Raw genomic sequence first — 25,200 nt, 5'->3', positions numbered from 1 at the left:
GTGTTCATGAATTTATAAGTTCATATTTTTTCCTTATTTTGGACTATGGATTCAGCTAAACTATGCTTAAAAGAAATCTAAATATCCTTTTGTACTTTGTCATGGTAGATGAAGAAAATGGAAAGAGAGGAATCATGTAGTAATAAATAATTCTTTTCCCCCCCTCTCTTCCTTGTGGAAGCAAAATGCTAGGTTTTATACATAGATCTACTGATGCAGTAGAACTGACTAATGAATATCTCAAATAGTCTTTTTGACCCTATTAAAACTTGATTAATGGAATATTTCTAATGAATTTTGCTGCTTTAAGTGATTGTTACCATTGCTCACTGCTATCAGTAATTGTACCTATTTTGCTAATAGAGTGGTGTGATGATGCTTCTTGGCTTTGTGTGGAATGTGTAATGACATGAGAGTAGTATCCATTGCGATGCTCCATCTGGCATCTTCCTCCAGTAAGCCCAGTCAAAGTGATAGATAGCCTTGGATTATAATGTAATATTACTAGTGATTTAAGCATGGGCTCTAGGATATGTTCTTTCAAATTCTGAAGCGCTTGATAGTACTAACGCCACCTTCTTTTTTGCAACAGCTAAACAATATTTCATATATCTAGGCAGACCCTGATTTTTCATGTCGTAGAGCTATTGCAAAAGAGGAACTACAGTAAGAGAGGACTAGAAACAGAGTACAATGAAAAAATTTTCTTCTGGTTTTTAATTCACAACTTTTTTTGAAATGCAGGATGATTTTCGCAAGTATGGTAGTGGAGTAAGATCCAAGTGGATTATTCTCGTAATTGTCTTTGCAGCCACAAAAATACTTGTTCTCTGTCAGATGTTGTCTGCAAGGGATAATTTTGTGCATTCAACAGCACATATCTATCTAGTTTTGAAAAGTCCTGGTTGTTCATAACTCTTCTGAAATGAATTTATAACTCAAATGTAATAGGCGTGCTTTTTCATACAGTGACCTGCCCATCAGGAGTTTGAGTTGGAATGGATTCTTGGTGTTGATTAGGCAGCATGTGTTTTAATTAAAAATTAGGAGTACGTGAATGAAGAAGCTAGAAGTAGACGGTAGCCTTAGTTCTACTTAATTTCCAAGTTACCATGTTGTGGGGAAAACTTGTATTAGGGGAAGAAGTGCCAGAGCAAAAGATCTTTCTTCTAAAGATGTGTAAGATAGTTATTTTCCTACCCTTTCCCAATCCATAACTTTTGGGGTCTAGCATAACACTGAGCACTTGTAGCATGTGTGCCAGGGTAGTCAATTTTTAATTAAAGAGAAAAAGAAATCTTGGGGTTTTGACTTAGGAACAAGAACGTGGTTAATGATCACGGGAAATACATTGCAGTTGCCAATGGAGTTAAACTGATGTCTGTCTTTTGAACTTTTGTAACAATATCTATTTGTCAGTAAGGGGAGAGAACAGAGGAGGGAGGAGTGTTCCAATCCTCTTTTCCAGTCCTTAGATAATGCTTAGACAATCATCTTTTATGTAATGATCAATGCAATTGTCCATTGGTTTGTATAGCCCTCCAGTTACTGTATTCTTTTTCTTGCTACTGGGATATAGTGGAAGGGTTGGTGATTGAAGCACTAATGGAAGGTACCGCAGAAGACTTGATAGAGGTAATCACAAATTTGAACACGTAATCTGAAGGACTTAGCATGTTCAACAGTTCACTATCTATAAGGATGCCACTTACATCTCAAATTGAAATGAAAGTTTAACCTTCTGTGGAAGATTGCAAGGCAAGGGAGAGGGAAGTTATTCAGCTCTTCTTAGTTAAGAGGCAAGAAAGCTTCAGTCTTTACATCATAGAGCAGCCGTTCCTAAATGGGCTGTGTATGAAGGGAGTTGCTGGCCAGATATGAACTTGATTTAATACGATACTTACGTTAGTATTTTTAGTCATACAAAAATTTTGGCTGAGGTGGGAAAGCAGTAGGAGAATTTCCAAAGGAAAGTTCCAGAGCCACTACTATAAGGGACAGCAACCCAAATTTTTTATTCCTGAGCAAGCCAGGAAAGTAGCAGTACAGTCATCAACCCTGGCATCCTTCAGAGTTTCTAGCTGTGCTGGCCGTGGCACCATGGGGAGCTGATACCAGCAGTGTTTTGGAAAAGGTAGCTGACATCTGTTAAACAATTGTATTAGTATGGAGATTTTAGAGTTTGTTAAATCTCACAGTTTGTTCTGGAAGTGACAGAAACAGTTATTTTAATGACGATTCTGATGCTGCTCTTTCTCTTAGAAACTTTAGGAATCATGAAACTCAGTTTTGCAACTGTATATTGAATGCTTTATGAAAAGAGTATGCTAATCAGGATCTGATCTCGCTGAAGAATCTTTTTCTTTCAGGAAAGATTCCAATTGTCAACTTAGAAACCTAGATGTATTAGACATAATTTTTTTTTTTTGTTGGTGGGATGTATTTGCTGTTTTAAAAGCAGATGACAAAACCATTCTTCTGTAATTTATCATCCTCTTTCTTCTGTATTTTGGCACCTTATTTGAACTGGCTTCAACAAACGTTGTCAAGAGGAGGCTATGGGTGTGTTCCACATACATCTTAGACTTACTGCATTATTCCAGCCTGCTAGCCAGGACCACGTAATAACACTTTGTATCCTCAACATATAGAGTATATGGCAGTACTCCACAAAAGCTCACCAGGCAGAGTAAGCTTCTCAGAAATAGATCCAACTACTTGTAACCAACTGTCTCCACTCTTGCCAATGGCTGTGGCTGTAGACTTTCAATAAAACCTCATGTTAAGCTAAATGAAAGGCAGCTGGCAGGTCCAATTAAAATAATTGCAGCTTTTTTAAAGCCTCATCTGTTGCAAGGAGTTGTATTTCCCCATGAGGGCTGTGGCAGTATTTGTGACAGTGTGGGTGGTATAGATTCTCCTTCAGAGAATGTGCTTGAGACTCACCAGAACAGCAGTGCTTTAAGAGGAAGTCATCCAGTTGAGGTCCTGCACATAACTTCTTGTTGGTTTTGGTTACGTTTTGTTAACATGATAATTGCATTAAAACTCCATTCATACAAGTAACAGAAAGGGAGCTGTTTTGAACTCGAGCTTGCTAGCAATGTATATGTTTTGGTTTTGGCTGGCATAGGAGGAGATGAGAAGCAGTTCTACCTTTTTTTTTGTGTTTTGGCACACTGCTTTCTCTGTTTGCATTACTCTGAGATTTGGCAGAGGACCAAACGGAGTAATTGTAGAATGGTGGTTGTGGTGGTAAGTTACATACTACCACTTCTGTGTCTTCTGTGTTTAATTCTGGTGTAAAACAAAGTTAATGTGTGGATTTGAAACTGTCTTAGTTTTTGTGAAAGGCCCCTTATACCCGTCATCTTGAAAACACTTCTTAATTCTTTTTCACAGATCCATGTGGATGGTTTAATAAACTCTGTTCTGCGTCCTGGTGATTCAGTGATCCAAGTTCAGAAACTGATTCAGACTCCTATAGTGTGAATTGGCAGTGGTGGAGTGATTCGGGTAGGTGATTGTCTAGATGTGTTGAAGGAGATAAGGGGAAGAAAATGTTTTGGGTGCACTTACTGTTTCAGTTACTCTACGGTGTACTAATAATATCTTCTCTCAACCTCACATGTAAGAATGACAAACTTTTGTTTTAACTGCTGAATTTGTATTATAGTAGCTTGTAGGGAAGATGCGCAAGAACTGTGAATTTTGGTGGCTTTCTGGCAAGAAGTGCTAAGGATATTCATTGTGGCATGGTCTGTTGCACTTGGGTCACAGAACATGGTCTGTGTGTCTGTGGTTTTAACATGGTGATATGGCTATGTGTGAGCACTTTTGTATAGGCAACCTGGCTTCCATTGCTTCTGCTATAATTTTCTGCATTATTTGTTTACTTTGAATGCTATGTAATGTATGCAAGGTAATAACCCATTTTATGGTAATGTATTGAGGCAGCTCTGTGCAAAAAATAAAAGCAGTTTCAAACAAAAACTTCTGCCCTGGGTAAGCTAACTTAAATGCTATTATCCTAGCTAGAGAAAGCTTAATATGATTGGGGGTTTTTTTTTGTTGTTGTTTTGTTTGTTTGTTTTGGGGGGTTGGCTTTGAGGTTTTTTTTCAGTTGCAAGCATGTACTGTTTTGGTTCTATATGCTTGTTACACTGTTAGTGGTATGTTTTGGGGGGGCTGAGACTGAAGGATTTTTTTTGTTTAAACTTATTTTTAATCCCGTAATTCAACAGCAGTTGCACGTAGCTCCTTGTAAAGGACTATAGGGACAATATAACCAGAATGATGTGGTACTTTTTTTAGTAAGTGTATGCCTAATTGAAGCACCACAAAAATCTTTAGTAAATCACAGTATGTTTTGATCTGAATATAGTGGTGCAGTATCTCCAGTAGGATAAGTTTGATCTTAATATACTATCTTAGCTCAAGTTAGGACCATTGAGCAAATGCATTTTTCACTCTGCTCTCTCCATCTCTTGCTCTGATTCAAGAATGTAGGTGGAATACACTCACAAATATCTGTAGCTATCCACAGAAAATCTTTGACTTTTGAGAGGGGAAATAATTTAATAGCAAAATTACGGTTTTAAGTACTTAGAATGTAGAAATTATGTGCTTGGAAATGCAGGTGTCTTATGAGATTTAAATTATGAAAAGATAGTACAAGTGTTGGAACTTTTCTTTGAAAATGGGTTTGTGGGGAAAGAGTGGGTTTTAATAAAAAAGGTTAGTAAAGAGGAAAGGCAAGAATATTTATTTTGAGGAGCACATTTTAATTTTTTGAGAGGAAAATCCTAATTTTAATTTCCTAAAAGTACTTGATATTCTGTGTGGGGGCTTCAGAATTATTATTTCTGTAGATCCTTGGTTACAGAGAATTGGATAAAGTGCTATTTTTCTCTATTAAACTTTTGAGATTTCTTTCACAGTTCTCTGACTAGTGAGTGATACTGTGAAGAAATTGTCTCAAAAGAGAAGCGATTTTATCATGTGGATAGGCTGAGACTTTTAATAAGCTATAACTGTCCTATTTACTGCCAAGCTAACAAAAACAAAGCAGGGAGTTCAGGCAACCGTGCACAGCTTGGATTTAGAAAGGGTCCTTTCCTTTGTTATGCTATTCATATTGTTCAATAACATTCCCTAATACATATAAGAGAGTAGGCTGATACACATGTTTGAATGTTGAGAATAATTTTATGTCAAATTAGAATCTTATTTTGTACTCCTAGTTTTATTGTGGATCTGCTTGTTTTCACATTGAAACGCTTATTAAGTCTTACTGGAGTAATTCAAATGGAATGGTTAATCTAGAGTTTATTTTTTGTTGCTTTGCAGTAGTTTGCTCTTATCTTATGTCTAGACCCTTTTTCACTCCTAAGTGTTCATTTAATAGCAGACTTGATTAATGAGCCTTTATTGGGGGAAGAAAATCTCTGCTAGCTAAAAAGAACAGGATTGAGAAGCAAATGCTGGCTTTGCGATAGGCTTGTGGCTGTAGGCAGATCTTGAATAGTTGAGTTGCAAAGCATGTTATGATTAAGTATTTACTGTAGGTATCACAAGAGACCTAGTAAGTGTTTCTGATGTTTTCTGATCCTCTTGGACAGAGGCTTCTTAATGCCAATTGAGTGTGTGTTCTCCAGCTTCTCAAAGTTTTGTAATGAATAGGTTTCTGGGAAAGGTGCCATAATTTGTCAAGTTGCTAAATCTACAATGAGCACAGTGCTAAATGCTTAGGTCAAATGTGAAGGTAAAGTATCAATGTGTATTTACAGGTACTGAAATACATGGTGAACATACAGACCATAAATGAGTTCCTACTTGTGTATAGCTGAAATACATGAAAGAAACTTTAAGACCAAAAGCTAAATACTAAAATTTGTGAGGTTTTTTTTCTTTTTACTTTTTGTAATCCATATTCTGCCTAATAGGTGAATTTGACAAGTCCCTGAAATCTTCACTTGTACAGACTGTTGCAGCTTCTTTTGCAATGGAGTATATTTGGTCTTCTGACTATGCTTTATTTAAGGGTGCAGTTTTGAAGCTGTGTGTAATTAGTCAGTTAAGGAAAATCCTGTTTCATTGTCTTGCCATCAAGACTTCCACCTGTATAAAAAAAACAACATCAGCTAAAGAGGGCCCCCGGTATCCCTGTATCCCATATCTTCATTATTCTTGTGGCTCCTTTATTTCAATATGTTTTGGACACATTCCAAGCTTCTTATATAAGCTCTCGTTTGCATATTTACTCTGTGATCCTTCTTGACTTGCTGATTCATTTCTCCTTTTAGCAATAAATGCTGGCCCAAATCTCCCCCATCCTAGTTCTGTTGACAAGTTCTGGCATGAAGTGCCTGCTCAAATGTATCTCAGGTGGTTCAGCTATGAAGGTTGATCCAGTCAGCACAAGATGTGTTTTATCTTGGTAATGCATTTTGGGACTTGTCCTTCTGCCTGGTGTACCCTATGGTGCAGAAGACGTCTTGATAGGTGAAGTGGTTCTCAGGCCCATGGGCATTTCAACATGAAAATATTTTAGACTGCTTTGCTGAATGTTATTTTAGTTTAAGGACTTATGAAGGATAGCAGTTACATTGTCATTTAAAATGTGTGCACTGCTAACAGAGTCTGTCTAAAACAAGATTAGGTTATCGGAGGGTTGGCTTGCGTAATAAGCTTTCTGGTTGTCATATGGCCAGAATTGGATATTCTAAGGAAAACAAAGTTCATCTTGACTACGTCGAGGCAGATTTGTTTAATTCTATGCAAAGGCTAGGTATTGGGAAACTCCCTCTTGCATTGCGTAAGCAGTTCTTGAATTCTATTTGTCAATTCAGCAACTAGCCAATAAAAAACTTCTAATCAATGCTGTAAACGTGCGTGGTGGTTTCAGAGGAAAAGTATGCAGAGAATACTTCTAACTTATTTAAATAGCATGGTCCTCTGTCCTCTTCTTTTCCAGCTACATTGTTCAGTGGAGATAGAATTAAGTGCTAACTAATTTATGCAAGCAAACTTCCTTTTGACAGTTGTCTTTGAAGGTCTTGGCCAATGCAGTTTGCTGGTTCAAGAATGTCGGTGCCTATTTCTTCAGTTCAGATATGGCTTCTATGTCACTCACAGACCTCATTGACTATTTCCTCCTTTTCTTTTTTTTGTTGGTTCCCCCCTCCCCCATGGATTTTTTCTTAGTGATGTAATTGTATCTGTTATAATATGAAAGTATATTTTCCTGCTAATGGGAAGAAATGACAATGAGTCAGAAATGCCTAGTGAAATGCTTTACTTCCAATGATGTCTTAAGCAACTGTGAGGAGCTATAATGGATGTGCCATAATTTGTTTTTCTGCCAAATACTTTATTTTATATGAAGTACAAGTTTACAAATTTAATTGCACAAGTTTATATGAAGTACAGGTTTCTTTCAGTACTGTTACTATGTCTGGAGGATCATACAACAGTGGTGTGAAGAGCTGCACAGACTGATGTATTATAGAACTCCACATCAGTATGAGAAATACTGGCTGTCCTGCAGAAAGTGGAGCAGGCTAGTTTGCAGCTAGCCAGGCTGCAACAAGTTCAGGCCAAAGAAGCCTTGCACACAGAGGATGTACACAGAAAGCAAGACGAATGAGTTGCTTTCGATTTGTAGGGAAGGGGTAGTATGGGAAGAGTGCTGTGTATTTAGGAATATCCAATTACCATCAAGTTGTAATCCTGCAGATATCATGTCCATAAAGATCTTTAGCCATCCAGGACAGACAAACTCTAATTCTGAGGGAATTTACACCAGACAATTGGTGTAAGGTATAAATGGGCAAAAGGCAGGTGCATAGCATTTCTGAGGTTCAGGTGGTCTTCTGACATTTCTCCTGCTGGTGAGCCCACGAGGACAAAGGCAGATGATGATAGAAGTGAGCTAGCTGACTAGGTAAGTGATGCAAAAGGGGTGGGTTTTCCTATTATGAAGCAGTAGCTTGATTTTAGGGCAAAAAGAGATGACAGGTTTTTCTCCAAAGAGAGTAACGTGAAGTGAACATCAGTTACAGAGGAGAGGCAGTAGCTAATAAAACGTGCAGAAAGAAAAAAACAAACTTTATTCTAATACAAAGCCAAGATATTGGAAATACTGCTTGTCGTGGTTTAACCCCAGCCAGCAAAAATAAACGCCACGCAGCTGCTCGATCACGCCCCCCCCCCCCCGGTGGGATGGGGGAGAGAATCGGGAGGGCACAAGTAGGAAAGCTCCCGGGTTGAGATAAAAACAGTTTAATAATTGAAATAAAACTAAGTAGAACAGTAATAATAACAATGAGAACAACAACAATAACAGAATATACAAAGCAGGCAATGCACAACACAACCGCTCACCGACCGTCACGAACGGGGGGCGAGCCCCCTCACACACCTGGTTTTTATACTGAGCATGATGTCACATGGTATAGAACACCCCATTGGCCAGCTGGGTCCACCACCCCGGCTGTGCTCCTCCCTCCGGGTGCAAGCATCACCCAGCAACAGCCAAAGCATCAATGGGCCATCAACGCTCCTTTCACACTAAACCCAAAACACAGCACACCCCCCAAGCTACTGGGAAGAAAGTTAACCCTGTCCCAGCTGGAACCAGGACAATATCCACCCCTTATTCTATACCATCTACATCATGCCCAGGTCTCACATTTTCCCATACATTCCAATTAGTCACCACTACTTTTCCCTGCCTTTTGATATATACGCACACAGAGATATCATTCCCTTAGTCCATGGGCCATCCCTCTAAAACGTCCGTTGAGTTCATGTAGTCCATGACTTCGGGTTCCACCTGTCATAACAGTCTTGCAGGGCAGAAGAGATGGTGTGTGGTGTCGGGCTCTTGCATGCGGAGGCCAGTTCTGGGCGCTCGTCTGGTTCTATCATTGTTGCACCTTGCTCAGTTTCATCGGCGTTCATCCTAAATTAATCTGGGTGATTCTTACTGTAATACTGTTAATATGGCATATGGTAACCATAAAATTGATGACATACAGTACTATGTAATAACTAACATCGTACAATTCAGTTCATTGGCTATTTTCACCCAAAATTAAATCCCTCTGAGGTACACACCGGACTTCCCCATCCTTTCTTATCACCCACCAAGTGCACCCAGGTCCTTGAGCAAAAGCAATCCCACGGATGGGTTTTCCCTTGCCGGAAGCAGGAGCAACCCAGACCGTCTTCCCCAGCATATTTCTCATATGCACGACAGGGACTTTATCCCCCTCTACAGAACTTAAGGGTTTGGATTGGGCAGGGCCAGCTCGAGTGACAGATCCCCTAGTGTTGACTAACCAGGTGGCCTTTGCTAAATGTGTGTCCCAATGTTTGAATGTCCCACCGCCCATTGCCCTCAGTGTTGTCTTTAACAGCTCGTTGTATCGTTCGATTTTCCCGGGGACTGGTGCATGATAGGGGATGTGACATACCCACTCAATGCCGTGCTCTTTGGCCCAGTTGTCTATGAGGGCGTTTCGGAAGTGAGTCCCGTTGTCTGACTCAATTCTTTCTGGGGTGCCATGTCGCCATAGGACTTGCTTTTCAAGGCCCAAGATGGTGTTCCGGGCGGTGGCATGGGGCACAGGATATGTTTCCAGCCATCCTGTGGTTACTTCCACCATGGTGAGCACATAGCGCTTGCCCTGTCGGGTTTGTGGGAGCGTGATATAATCAATCTGCCAAGCCTCCCCATATTTATACTTCAACCATCGTCCTCCACACCAAAGAGGCTTTACTCGCTTGGCTTGCTTGATTGCAGCGCATGTTTCACATTCATGGATAACCTGTGCAATAGTGTCCATGGTTAAGTCCACCCCTCGATCACGAGCCCACCTATATGTTGCATCTCTCCCTTGGTGGCCTGAAGTGTCATGAGCCCACCGAGCTATAAATAATTCACCTTTATGTTGCCAGTCCAGATCTACCTGAGCTACTTCGATCTTGGCAGCCTGATCCACCTGCTGGTTGTTTTGGTGCTCTTCACTGGCCCGACTCTTGGGTACGTGAGCATCTACGTGACGTACTTTTACAGTCAGGTTCTCTACCCGGGCAGCAATATCTTGCCACAATGCGGCAGCCCAGGTGGGTTTACCTCTGCGCTGCCAGTTGTTCTGCTTCCACTGCTGCAACCACCCCCACAGGGCATTTGCCACCATCCATGAGTCAGTATAGAGATAAAGCACTGGCCATTTTTCTTGTTCAGCAATGCCCAAGGCCAGCTGGATGGCTTTCACCTCTGCAAACTGGCTCGATTCACCTTCTTCTTCAGCAGTTTCTGCAACTTGGCATATAGAACTCCATACAGCAGCCTTCCATCTCCGATGTTTTCCCACAAGGCGACAGGACCCATCAGTGAACAGGGCATATTGCTTCTCGTTTTCTGGTAGTTTGTTATATGGTGGGGCCTCTTCAGCACGCGTCACCTCCTCCTCTGGGGATATTCCAAAATCTTTGCCTTCTGGCCAGTTCGTGATCACCTCCAAGATTCCTGGGCGACTGGGGTTTCCTATTCGGGCCCGTTGTGTGATCAGCGCGACCCACTTACTCCACGTAGCATCAGTTGCATGATGTGTAGAGGGGACGCTCCCTTTGAACATCCAGCCCAGCACCGGCAGTCGGGGTGCCAGGAGGAGCTGTGCTTCAGTGCCAACCACTTCCGAAGCAGCTTGAACCCCTTCATATGCTGCCAATATCTCCTTCTCAGTTGGAGTGTAGCGGGCCTCGGATCCTCTGTATCCCCGACTCCAGAACCCTAAGGGTCGACCTCGAGTCTCCCCTGGTGCTTTCTGCCAGAGGCTCCAGGTAGGGCCATTCTCCCCGGCTGCGGTGTAGAGCACATTCCTTACATCTTGTCCTGCCCGGACTGGCCCAAAGGCTACTGCATGAACTATCTCCTGTTTAATTTGTTCAAAGTCTTGTCGTTGCTCAGGGCCCCATCTGAAGTCGTTCTTCTTCCTGGTCACGTGATAGAGAGGGCTTACGATCTGACTGTAATTTGGAATATGCATTCTCCAAAAGCCCACAACGCCTAAGAAAGCTTGCATTTCCTTTTTGTTAGTTGGTGGGGACATGGCTGTTATTTTATTGATCACATCCATTGGGATCTGACGACGTCCATCTTGCCATTTTATTCCTAAAAACTGGATCTCCTGTGCAGGTCCCTTGACCTTACTTCGTTTTATTGCAAAGCCGGCCTTCAGAAGGATTTGGACTATTCTCTCCCCTTTCTTGAAAACTTCCTCTGCTCTGTTGCCCCACATGATGATGTCATCAATGTATTGCAGGTGTTCAGGAGCCTCACCCTGTTCCAGTGCGGTGTGGATCAGTCCATGGCAAATGGTAGGGCTGTGTTTCCACCCCTGGGGCAGTCGGTTCCAGGTGTACTGGACACCCCTCCAAGTGAAAGCAAATTGTGGCCTGCACTCTGCCGCCAAAAGGATGGAGAAGAACGCATTAGCGATATCAGTGGTGGCGTACTGCTTGGCTGCCTTTGACTCCAGTTCGTATTGAAGCTCTAGCATGGCTGGCACGGCAGCACTCAGTGGTGGCGTCACTTCGTTCAGGCCACGGTAGTCACTGTTAGCCTCCACTCTCCATTGGACTTTCGCACTGGCCATATGGGACTGTTAAAGGGTGAGCGAGTCTTGCTGATCACTCCTTGGCTCTCCAGTCGACGAATCAGCTCATGGATGGGGATCAGGGAATCTCGGTTGGTGCGGTATTGCCGCCGGTGCACTGTTGTGGTAGCGATCGGCACCTGTTGTTCTTGGACCTTCAACAACCCCACAACAGAAGGATCCTCTGAGAGACCGGGCAAGGTGGACAGCTGTTTAATTTCCTCTGTCTCCAAGGCAGCTATACCAAAAGCCCACGGGTACCCTTTTGGGTCCTTGAAATACCCTCTCCTGAGGTAGTCTATGCCAAGGATGCACGGAGCTTCTGGGCCAGTCACAATGGGGTGCTTCTGCCACTCATTCCCGGTTAGACTTACTTCCGCCTCCAACACAGTTAACTCTTGGGATCCCCCTGTCACTCCAGAAATACAAATGGGTTCTGCCCCTTTATAGCCTGATGGCATCAGGGTACACTGTGCACCGGTGTCTACGAGAGCCTTATATTCTTGTGGATCTGATGTGCCAGGCCATCGAATCCACACAGTCCAGTAAACCCGGTTGTCCCTTTCCTCCACCTGGCTGGAGGCAGGGCCCCTCTAGTCCTGGTCATCATATTCGCTATCTACTTCTTGTAAGTATGAGTCAGAAGTCCCTTTGTTAAGGTCGGAAGTGGAATCAGCCCTTCTACTCTGTCTGGGGAACTCACTGGAGACTGGAGCAGCAGTTTTCCTGGAAGAACCCCCTTTTGTGGTTGTTTTTCCTTGCAACTCATGTACCCGTGCCTGTAGGACTGAGGTAGGTTTTCCATCCCACTTCCTCATGTCCTCTCCGTGGTCACGCAGGTAAAACCACAGGGTGCCCCGGGGTGTGTACTCACGATGTCTCCTCTCTTGAGCAGAGGGACGCTTGCTCCTAATGGCTGAGACGCTGGCCCGTGCAGGGGGGGAGCAGGACATATCCTCTTTGAGCTGCTGGACCTCTCGAGACAGTTTCTCCACAGCAGAGACACAGGCCCGTGAGGAGGAAGAGAGACTTTCTTCATATTGCCGGAGTTGGCCAGCCAGTTCATCCACTGTTTGTTCCTCTCCGTCTCTCCAGGTCATTATTGCCAATGAGTTTGCATGTGACGCTGGTGCGCTCCGTACAAACTTCCGCCACGTGGGTCGGGTGCATTTGACTTCATCTGGGTCTTTGGATAACTGCTCGTTGTTCAGGTCATCATAAATCACTTCCAGCACAGCTAATTCTCTCAGGTACTGGATACCTCTCTACATGGTGGTCCACTTGCCTGGGTGGCATATAACATCTTCCTTGAAGGGATACCTTTCCTTCACACCTGACAGCAGTCGCCTCCAGAGGCTGAGGACTTGTGCCCCTTGTCCAATTGCTTTGTCAATGCCCCCTTCCCTAGAAAGGGATCCCAGCTGCTTGGCTTCCCTACCCTCTAATTCCAGGCTACTGGCCCCGTTATCCCAGCATCGGAGCAGCCAGGTGACAATGTGCTCGCCTGGACAACGGCTGAAGTCTTTTCGCATATCTCGCAGCTCACCCAGACATAGGGATCGGGTGGTCACCATCTCATTTACGGGTTCTGCCTCCTCCTCCTCCTGTTCTCGTGATGGTCCTGGTTCATCTTCATCCCTTACTAGACGAGCTGATTTTCTTGTGCATTTTCTTTTTTGTATAGGGGCAACTGATACTGGCATGGGTTGGTTCCCTGTCGCAGAGGGCGGAGTAGCTGCCGTGACTGCCCTGGGGGGCGAGGGAGCCGCTGTGCTTGCCGTGGGGGGTGGGGTAGCCACAGGGCCTGTTGCTTTGTCATCAGCTGCAGAGACATTTCCTTCCCCTTGGGGGTTCTGAGTGGTGTTAAGCAGGGCTCGGTAGGCATGGGCCAGGCCTCAGCACACTGTAGTGATTTGCGTCTCCCTGGAATGGCCAGGGTGACAGCATACTTCTTCCAAATATTCTACTAATTTTTCAGGGTTCTTCACTTGTTCAGGGGTAAAGTTCCAGAACACTGGGGGTGCCCATCGCCCTAGGCATTTGCCCATGCTATCCCACGCGCCCTTGCCACTCATAACTATCCAGCCTTGGGGCAGATCTCTGGATGACATTCTTAAATTGCTTACTAACCTTGGATAAAACCGCAACAATATTCCCAAGGAGTACCAATAGATATACCTTAACTACCCAGGGATGTTCAAGGTACTGGCAAGTTATTTTAACAAAGGAGATGAAGGTAGCGAGGGTGCCATTCTCTATTTCCTCCATAAAAAAATCTCTCAGAGGAAAAGGTATAATTGCTAATGGTCTCCATGAAGTGGTACCCGAAATGCAGAAACGGCTTCATTACGAACCCAAATACCAAATAACCCCCAATGCCAGCGTTTTAGTAACAAATCTCCCAGGCAAAACATCATTAATCACGGCAGAGCACAACAGACTACAAAACCCAACTCCAATTTTTAACAGGTACAGTAAAAACAAGAGCATGGTGCAGAACAAATTAATACGTTACCAGATATAAATTGCTTAATATGCTCTAAATAATCTGTCGTTATCTCAACCCTTCGTGCCCCACGTTGGGCGCCAAAAAAAGGACTGTCGTGGTTTAACCCCAGCCAGCAAAAATAAACGCCACGCAGCCGCTCGATCACACCCCCCCCCCGGTGGGATGGGGGAGAGAATCGGGAGGGCACAAGTAGGAAAGCTCCCGGGTTGAGATAAAAACAGTTTAATAATTGAAATAAAACTAAGTAGAACAGTAATAATAACAATGAGAACAACAACAATAACAGAATATACAAAGCAGGCAATGCACAACACAACCGCTCACCAACCGCCGACCGCGTGTCACGAACGGGGGGCGAGCCCCCTCACACACCTGGTTTTTATACTGAGCATGATGCCACATGGTATAGAACACCCCATTGGCCAGCTGGGTCCACCACCCCGGCTGTGCTCCTCCCTCCGGGTGCAAGCATCACCCAGCAACAGCCAAAGCATCAATGGGCCATCAACGCTCCTTTCACACCGAACCCAAAACACAGCACACCCCCCAAGCTACTGGGAAGAAAGTTAACCCTGTCCCAGCTGGAACCAGGACACTGCTCATCAAGGACTGATGAATAATCCTAAGGATCTTTATAAAGAAAGAAATGTTAGGTACTCAAGCAGAAAAAGAGAAAGCTTATGCTTGGTCTGTTTAGTATCACTGGCCCTTGATAGGAAAAGTGATGTGTTCAATGGTTAAAATAGCTATAATTTAGGAAGGGCAAAGTGAGGGGAAAGGATAGTGCTATTTTGATTAAAATAGCTTTGCCTATTTACCTATTTTTGACCTTTGAGAACTAAAAAAATAATTAATACTTGTTAATTGGTATTCTCTCTGGTAAGCTACAGCATAAATAGCTTGCTACGGACCATCAAATTGCAGTCACGTACAGGATGACTAACTCTGTAAATACATGAATCTTAATTTTTTTGTGCAGGTGGTCTTGTACTGCTAATATTAAAATGTTCATTAAAAAAGATGATGGATGCAATATTCTTAGAAGTCAGTATAGAAGGATTTGGAGTCGCACCTGACATTAAAAGGTGCCAAGTAACCAATTGCATATTTAAAACCTCTTTGTGTTTGATAAAGTATAAATGACTATGAATTGATTTTGATTGTATGTAATAAATATAAAGTTTTATCAGCAGCATTTATTTGTTCCGTTTTAAAAAGAGACCTTGGAAGCCATTCAGCCAAATCATCTGTATAGAAGTTCCTTTCCTACTCCAGTTTTAAAGGGAAATCAGTTAAAGGATGTTTTACTAGATGCTTAGAAAACAAGACGTCTAAAACAGGGTAATGTCATAGTAGTGAAAAGTGTCCATATGTTAATTAAATGAGGGGAAAAAAGCTACAATGAGTTACGGATTAGAAGCTAAAGATTGCAAAAGTGAGGGATGCAGAAAGTCCACCTAAAATATATTGGATGCTAATGTTAGGACCACTAAGGTGCTTGAGAATGAGATAAAATATACCAACCCTTTGTTTTTTGTATACTTAACAGATATGTTTCAGCTGCTTGGCAAAATAGGAGACTTTCATAATTGAGAAAATTGAGAATAACTTGATGATCAAACTGACTCCTTTGTAGGCTTGTTCAACAGACACGTGGCTCACTTTTTAAATTTCTTGATCACTCAGGAAATTATCAGATTATAATCCTATAATTAATTTGATTCAATCTGGTTTTAGGTTAGAGGATTCATATTTTCCCCAGTAGAGCATGTGAAATAATGTTTTATTCTTATGCTCCCTTCCTCTCCCTCTTGAACTAGTTGCATATGTGAGAAAGGAGCACTGCTTGTCTTTGTGTGTAACTGTTGCTGTTTGAGGATACGAAACTGCTTGATCTGCCTGTCGTTCTTGGCTAGATGAAGAAGGCTCTCTGGTCTTTTTGCTAGTACCAGGCTATGTAGAACTGAAGCCATTCTCTTGCTCAATTTAGATGGTTACATGGCTGCTGATGGTCCTTCATTCCTTCCCTACCTTTTATGCTAAAATACAGACTTCAGGTAAAAAGTATTCCAGATTTACTCTAAATCTCTATTCACAGTTACAAATGTGTTCATTTGTTTCGGAGCTGAAATACCTCTCCTGTAATCCAGAGGAAAAACTCTCTGAAAGTTTGAACCTGCTTGAGTGGGTCCAGAGGAAGGCCAGAAGATGATCAGCGGGCTGGAGCACCTCCCCTGTGAGGACAGGCTGAGAGAGTTGGGGTTGTTTAGCCTAAAGAAGAGAAGGCTCTGGCGAGACTTTATAGTGGTCTTCCAGTACTTAAATGAGGCCTACTGGAAAAATAGGGAAGGACTGTTTATCAGGGATAGGATGAGGGGTAATGATTTTAAACTGAAAGAAGGTAGATTTAGATAGATATAAGGAAGAAACTCTACTGTGAGGATGGTGAGACACTGGAAGAGGTTGCCCAGAGACATTGTGGGTGCCCCCGCCCAGATTGGATGGGGCTTTGAGCAACCTGGTCTAGTGGAAGGTGTCCCTGCCTATGGCAAGGGGGTTGGAACTAGATGATCTTTAAGGTCCATTCCAACCCAAACCATTCTATGAGTCTATGAAAGCATGCAGGTAGTTTCTACAGCTGTAATGGAGCTAATGGGAGCACAAGGGGAAAAAAACACACCTTCTTGCAGATATCAAGGAAATTGGTCGACTGCTGCCTTCCTTCATTGCTCTCAGCACATGTCAAGGCAGAATTGTGGGCCGATTCCCACAGTTTGTTCTTCTCCCTGTTATGTTGGAAGACAATCTCTTGAATTTTATGTTCTTATTAAACTTTATTTGTATTTTTGCTTGCTAATATTTGGGACAGTAAAGAAACAGACTAGGTAGATATCTCTGCTTTAAGTTTTCTAGTTAAAAAGCCTAAACGCTTGTACCAGTGTAACTCTACTGGTTTTATTGTGCATCTGTTGGTATGGATATAACATGTGTAATGCATTTTAATGTGTTTAAGAGCAGGATGGGTAAAATCAATTTTTTTCCCAAACAGTATGATCACTCTTTGTGATGATGTAACCTAAAGGAGTTTTAGTAAACAAACTGGTATCGCCTATCATCATTCAACACGAATGTGGGACCGACAACAGATTGTATGTCCTCCAGGACAGGTTAAGATGACTTAGATGGTAAGAGGAGCACATGATGGGGGGGTGGTGGTGGTAAGTATTGGTTAGCTTGATGAGCAATGATACTTGCACATCAGCAGCCTAGTAATTGTCAGGATTTTATTTTTAAGCAATGTTGTGAAGGCAAGATATAAGTAAGAAGATGAAGGAATTAATAGTGAATTAATTTTATACATCTGTGTGGGGATGTTGTTAAATGTTGTTTTGAAATATTGATGATGGTGATAGAAGCTAACTTCGACTGAACAGGAGTCTCCCTCTTGATTTTGAATGAGAAAATAGTTTGGAAAAATAAGTGAAAATAAGCTGCTTATCTCTGTAATAGAAAAGGGGGAAAATAGGGGTACTTAAACCAGCAACACAGTCAAGCAGTGTCCTAGAAATGATTTTTGTAGTAAGTGGTGCAAGTTGCGGGGTTAAGATTTTGTTTTGGGTATTTGGGGCAGGGGGGAAGTGTGACTACAGGAACTCAAAGGGGAAACAACTGAGGAGAGTTGTGGGTCAGAGTAACAGGCAGAATACTGGTGACTTCCACCAAAGTAATCAAAGCATGTGATAAGAATAGTTGCTGGTGGTTGAGATTATGTTCTGGTTCTATATGCACTGAATTTAAGTAGGGAATCCCCAGAGGTGCTCATCATCTGGAGGTTTCCTGTGAGGTGGAACAGTGTCAGGGATACTGTAGTGTTAGAAAGGCGGGGGAAGCAACTCGAGCTGGAAAAGAACATGAAACTGGAAAAGAGGAAGAAGCAGAAAAGTGGAGAGGAATGGGCTAACCAACAGCACAAGAAATCACAATGGAATGGATGAGGAAGCAAAAGAGATGCCCTCTTTAGGGGCTCTCATGTTTGTTGAGGACTTTTTCATTGGAAGGATCACCTGTAGAGCAGTACTAGGTCTCTGAGAAACCTTGGACTCATAGGAGATGGTAGCAGCCTAACCAAGTTTTTCCTTTCCCCTTTTTATGTCTTTTCTTATTTTCCTTTTTATTCCCATACCTCTTTAAGTGAGAAGATTTTGACTGAGAGTAAAGCTTCCTTTTAAATTTCCCGCCTTTTGAAGCATGTCAGCTGTAGTTTTCTTTACATGTGCATTTAAAGCAAACAATAACTGATTGGAGATAGAGATGTGGTTTCTCTAGGGAGCGATTACCCAGGCATTTTTACATTTAGCAAGATTTAAGACTTACTAGTCTTAAACTAGTGGGTGTTAGATGAATTGGTTAAGCTCTGTCTCAGTGTTTTCTATTTTGGGTTTAGATACTGGCCTGCCAGGTCTAATTGAAGCTGTTGAGAATGTTTCCTTCTTTTTAACTGGAGTGCTAATAGCACTACTGCTATCTAACTGCTAGTGCTCATTCTGGTCTCTATTTTTATAGATCATGCTGTTAGCATTTATTCTCAGCCCAGTCTCTTATTGGTGTGAACACCAGAAAACTGTTAACTTCAAATGCTTTATTTTCTAGATTTGTAGAGTTTTACGGGAAAACTGGACTATGTATGTTGCCATAGAGTGCATGCATTAAAACTGTGTTGAATTATTTTATCCATGACAGTTCCAGTCTGTCTCAGTTCTGATCCCTTAATGGTATTAAAATGAAAGCTGGTATCTAGAATGGAATTAGGCCATTAATCTCACTACTGATCTTTACTACTCAGATTTTTCTGTACTAGAAAAAATTTTTAGTGCTTTTTCAAACTGACTGACGTGTTAAAAATCAACCCGTTGGAAAAGGTTGATTTTAATTTTTTTTAGTTGCGGTATCTTATTGCTAGACAGAATATTGCATAGAGATGTCATCTAATGCAGTTTAATAAATATCCATTTTTTTCTCTTTAAGAATTTAGAATTCAGTAATCTGCAGGTAAACAAGTGATTTGCTTTATTCTATTACAGCTTTAAATATAGACTTAATTGTTTTGTCCAGATCTTATATTGGCTTGTTGGAGAAGATCTGGAAGATCCAGAAGAATTGACTTTAGATTAGATTAAACAGATGTCAGGTTGTTTTTAGAGCTCACGTCTGCTTGTTTCCTCCTTCACTCTGAGTGAGAGTGGAGCTGTATCTAAAAACCAAAAAAACCCCCAAAACCTCCATTGTTTGGCTATCAGATCTAATAATGCATTTCACATATTACTGGAAGATAACTGTGAACTGGAATGGGCAACTGCAGTAAGAAGGATTTTGGAAGATGCATGAATATAATCTTCAAAATGCATTTTAGGGCATGCAGTTTGGTAGCACTTCTCTCAATATGTGAAGGGTACATTCCTTCAGGCAGTATTTCTCCAAGACGACCCTTCAAAGAATGAGGACTTGGGCATGACAAGAAACCTACTGGTGATTTGCAGAATACACACAAACAGCAGTTCTGCATGTTACACTTATGCTGTGTTAGTTTGGATTAAGTTTAATAAAAAGCCATTAAGAATTGAAGCAAAACAACCCTCACTATAATCCCATTATCAGAGGGAACACAGCAAACTTGTATCCTGTTCTTTTCCAGACACTGCCATCCTCTATCCAGGGTTTTAAATAACAATTGTGTTCTTGTTTTTTCAGATTCAGAAGCTATCTCTGCATTGGTTACTTCAAGTTCAATCTGTAGAGTTTTGGTGTTTTTTTTTTTTTTTTTTAAAAAGACTATTTTCCGGTAGTTGAATTCAGCATATTAATTTCCTTAATTTTTTTTGTGAGCTGGGGATTAATTACCTTACAGCTCTGTGATTTCAAGTGATAGCAATCTTTATTACTTTAATGAACTGTTTGCCTTTTAGTTCAGGTGGCTTGTGATCCTGGATTGTTCTTGTGTGTTAGAAGAGTATTGTTACCCTGTTACATAGTAAAAGTCCAAGGGGATTTTTTAGCTCTATTCCACCCATGAAACAAATCACTTCTAGAACAGTAGTTGCAAAATGTAAATTAGCTTGCAACAGAGGTTTGGGTAGCTTTAAATTATATGGTAAAAAGTGACAATCTGCTCCTTCATCATTGATTTTCAGGCAGGTAGTGAGGAGATCTGACAGCAAGCCAAGGCTTAGCGTTTAAAAATTGGCTCAAACCATAAGATTAAGCAGCAGCATTAGTCTTTTCAAGAGTAACATGATAATGTCAGGGAGAAACGGATCATACCTCAGTGGCAGATGGTGCATGCCTGTGTGAAGTGTAACAGAGTAAAAATATATTTTGGTTTGGTGTTGTGTATGTTTAGTCACAATCAGTAGCTGTTGCAGTTAGTTATGAATTTAATACTGATTGAGACAGGAAACTTCAACTTCCAGTAAGATACCTGTTCAATCGTTCACAACTTAACAAAAAGTTTTAATACCGGACACTTGCCTTGAGAGTATATGCTACTTCAAATCAGTGCATTTTTAAAAATTCATATCTCTGATTCTGCTTTGTTCCTGCTCCACTATCTAATTCCTGTTTTGAATATAGAAGTGTATTATTCCTCCTGGTGTCTTCCTTTGTTATTGTTTATAGAGAACACTGACATTCAAAAATTGATCTTCATAATGTACATGTGGGCTGAGTTAATGATACTGTTATGATAGGGAATTCATGTGCACAATAATTGGCAGTTGAAGCTCTAAAAAGTATCTGACAGTTCTTTTTTTCTTTAAACCCACTCAAACAAGCAATAACACTAATATTTTTGTATCACTTTGTGTCTTAAGAGCACAACTGAGGTTAATTTCATTTGTAGCTATGAATGTTTATCAATTTCACAAGCGAGTTCTCAGATTGCTAATTGTATTTGTAATCAAACTGGTCAGCGATGTCCCCTAATTCAACTTTGTAAAGCACTGAGGAACTAAATAAATGCAGAAGGAAGTAAAAGGTTCATAATAGCAATTGTTCATTGGAAAGTTATGCCTGTACACGGGTTGGGGAAAATGACATCTAAAAATAGATTTAAGTGTTGCTCAACTAGCAGCGCTCACCTCTGCCCTGGAAGGAAAGGGAACTCAGGAATTTAAATACCTTAACAATGACTTGGCTGGTAGAGTGAGATCTATAATTAAGTATACAATTATAGCAACTGTTTGCTGTTAGTTTCTGCTATTTTTAAAACAATTTTAATTTGAAATCTCCATTATGCTATAAGATTTGTTTTATGGGAAATGTAAAACATTCAAGTTCCTAATACCTATTTTCTAACCTATTTCACACAACTACTAGGTGGTTATTGGTTCTAACAAATTTAGTGTTTTATGCATAATTTGATAAATTCAAATATAAAGCCTCAGCTGGTTAACAGCTCAAACTGTGTTGCAGAATCTCCTGGACTAATCTCTTGGACTAGTGAGTGGCAATAAAAGGCCATAGGCACAAGACAAATTCGTGCATTTAGAGTGCTACAAACATTCACAGAATCTGTAAAATTTGCAGCCTGAATTCTGTCTATGCCTAGGTTTCTGCTGCAGCATGTATCCACAGCCTTCTGTATTTTAATAATCTGAAACGGCTCTGGGATCCAGTTTTGTGCATATGCTGTGGCATAACTGACAAAGTGTCTGCCTGATACAGGAGGTATATTGAGAGTATATCTGTCTGCATATGTTTTAAATGGAGAGAAATATACCACCTTTATTGTTCTTATTAACGGGGTATAAGTAATAGGTTGTTCATCTGGGGTGTTGGAAGTCTATACTTAAATGTTGTCCAAGAGGATTTGAATCTTAGGTCATTCGTATTTTAGGAGTGCACACTCTGTGACAATCTTGGGGTCATTCAGGTGGATGACTCGTCCTGGGACCTGTTTGATTACGTTTCACATGTTGCTATTGGAAAATTCAGTACACAGTTAAATATTGTACGCAGAATCTTTACCAAAGGCTTGTATTCCCTGTGCTTTCTCTTCCTCTCATGCTTGGTAGTCATACTCACTTTACTATCTAGATCACTTCTATCTTCCTCATACTAAGTAGTTAACAGGTTATCTGTGTTAGTGAGTCAGCATCTAATAATGCAGTATTTAGCCAATCACTTCTTGCTCACAGACGTGTGGGTGTTGGGTGCCACCAGCATTTTATACACGCCCATGGTCCCTATAAGACATGATGCTGTATTTCTTAAGTACTGTGCAAATAAAATTAGATATGTCCCTCCCTAAAGTATTTCAATATCTAATAGATGTGGGTGTGATGAAGTAGAGGAGGGAAAAGGGTTTATGTGATGAAAAGCAGTAGGGAAAAAGAGATAAGTGTCATGATACTAGCATCATACAAGTTAACCACTTATTTCATTTAGATCAAATGCGTCCTTTCTAGAAACAGTGGTATACATTCTGGTGTAGTTTAGTGTGTGTATGACTCGATTTCATGTTTTTAATTACAAATTAAAACTGATTAAATTGGTATATTCCGTCTCTTAAGTATTCTTATTCTCTTAGTCAGTTATTTCCCAAATTTTCCACATGCCTCTTCTTTCCCATCATCAGTCTCTCTTGTGCTGCTGTGAAAGAAGGCTGAGGTCTGAGCACATTTGCTGTGGCTAACAATAATAGGCCTGAAAAAGCTCTGAGCATTTGGAGCTGTCGCTGTTTAGGATCCATGTGCTGATGGGAAGCTCTTAAGAATGGAGGAGGGAAAAGGAAGGGGGTTGCATAGGAGCAAACGGTGAGGGCACCAGTTCTAAATAGTTTTTCATGGATTTGCAACCTCTCTTGTTATCTGGAGTGCTCATGTCACGTTGTCTATGGTGCTGACTGGCCTCTGATGTGACGTAGGTATGTCCAGTCCTCTCTAAAATTCTTGTCAATTCTGTAGCAGCAGTGGGAGTCTTTGAAATGGCTGAAGCTTGGGTAAGAGCTGTCATAACTTAAAGATTGGCGTTTTTTGCTTTTTCTTTTTCATTCCTAGATTGAGTCAAGTTGGATTCTTTGTGTTACCACTAACAACAAAGATTCCTCAGGCTTAACTAGACCTCCGTGTGTAGCTTGGCACAGCCACTCACTTCTAGTCAGTGAGAAAAAAGTAACTTGGTAAAGAATTGTGACAGCGCATGGGATGCAGACTGTTGCTGTTCTGTGACCTGCTGGTTTGGTGGTCCCTAAGCATGGTCTGTGAGGTCAAGGTAAGTGGTCCAGGAAGCCATGTCTCCTTGATCGAAGACCTCAGGTAGTTTGCTGTTGTGCATGGTTTGTTTCTTGTTTTTTGAAGTTCAGATACTGCTGTATTGTGTACTTCACAGACAAGAAACAAATTGATGTGAAAATAGATCACTAAACCTATTTATTTTGTGTTTAAAAAAAAAAAGCCTATATCAAGTGAAGACAGTGTTTAAGGATGCCAGGTATATTAATATTTCAAATGCTTGGTTTTAAAGCCTTCCTAAAGTTCTTAATTTTTAGCATTAAGTTTGGAATATAAAATCAGTGTCATGTCTCTATTTTCTACATTTTCATTCCTGCCTCGGTCTCTGGTATTTGAACTAATGCAATGGCATCACAGAGCCAGTAAACATCAGTAAAGCCTTAAGCAGAATTATTAAGTAAACCTCCTCACATTTTCTGCAAAGGAACTTTGGTTTATAGAAATCAATAATTTGCAAGTCTGTGAACCTTGAATCTACTTTGGTGATTGTATTTATTACCTCCTGTAAAGTAGAAATAATTTCCAATTAAATAGTGATTTCTCTTAATTTCATTTCTGTCCATCAATATAAGCCATCTTGGTTCTATAAAGGGATTTTCCTGATATTTTTATTTTCATGGTAGGAAAGGATGCTGGAATTACTGTGAGATGAAGCATTGTATATCGTGAATTCATGAATGATTCAATCAATGTGTGATTATTCAGCTGTTTTAGTAAGACTTGGAAAAAGAGTATCTCAAATAGCAATTAGGTTGACTAGATAATTTTGCTGGAGTGGAGGCATGGAAACATGTTATCTCTGGTTCACAAAAAGCAGTCAATCTCAACTTTCTCCCCTGGAAATGTACCAAATAAGCCATCTGACCTGCTTCCTTTTGTACATGCTGACATTGACCTTAACTCAAAAGTAGCTTTTGACTTTGTTGGATCTAATGTTGAAGTTGGCCCTAATGTGGTAGTGGTGTTGTTGGGTTTGACTACGTCTTCCAACCTCCATCATTCTGCAGTTCTAATTACTTGGGGCAAACAGTGGAAAATAGTGCTGTATCTTGCTGGTTTTAGGGGGAATATTGGGTTTAAGGGTAATTAAAAGTTGCAATGTGATTACTTACCTGCAACAACTATGCCTTCTGATGGTGTTGTAGATGTAATTGTTTATGCTTAATAACAACATTATATTCCATTCTTATTATAGAAGAACTTTTTAGAGCATTTGTGCTGAGGCTTATGCTTTGAGAAACAGGCATCTTGATTCCTTGCAGTTTTAAGAGTTGAGAAACTCCTCCCATAATGCATGTGCATTATAGCAGTTTTTCACTGGTGCGATCAAACTCAGCCATATTGGTCAATTCTGAACTAATTGCACTACTGTAAAGGGGGATTTTGAACCCCAGGCAGTTTTTCTAAATCTAGGTGTGTTTATTTTGTTGCAAAACCACACTTTGCACTCAGAACACTTACACATTGAGAGTTTTTGCAGCTATATCCACACCGGTGAGAGAAATAATTTGGAAATAATTTCTTTTTAAAAAATGAAGTTAAATTTGCAACCTTCATTTATGCCTTGGAAACCCTTCTTTGACTAGCTTCCCCAAGGGAAAGCCATCAACAACAAAATTCAGCAGATCTGATTTATCTGCGTATGTGCAGATATGAATGTGTTTCCTTAACTGTCTTGTCCAAAAGTACTGTTACAGTATTGTAAGTAATAAACAAAGTTTCATTTTGCTACCCTCTA

At 40.9% G+C, this 25,200-nt stretch overlaps 1 protein-coding gene across 7 annotated transcripts in view; it reads left to right on the top strand.

Moving 5' to 3' along the window:
* The window catches only part of ERBIN (erbb2 interacting protein), a 132,778-nt gene that overhangs the window by 18,127 nt on the left and 89,451 nt on the right, over nucleotides 1-25,200 (top strand). For 3 of the 7 annotated variants that reach the window (XM_075137228.1, XM_075137235.1, XM_075137229.1), the window contains one exon: nucleotides 3,403-3,516. The exons of the other annotated variants lie outside the window; for them this stretch is intronic. The gene's annotated coding sequence lies outside the window, so the exon portion shown is untranslated. The remainder of the gene's footprint in view (nucleotides 1-3,402; nucleotides 3,517-25,200) is intronic. 7 annotated transcript variants of the gene reach the window in all.

The sequence above is a fragment of the Calonectris borealis genome, chromosome Z (assembly GCF_964195595.1).
Source record: "Calonectris borealis chromosome Z, bCalBor7.hap1.2, whole genome shotgun sequence".
Classification (NCBI taxonomy): domain Eukaryota; kingdom Metazoa; phylum Chordata; class Aves; order Procellariiformes; family Procellariidae; genus Calonectris; species Calonectris borealis.
Note: the sequence above shows the minus strand (reverse complement) of the source record. Positions and strands in the feature narration are given on the sequence as shown.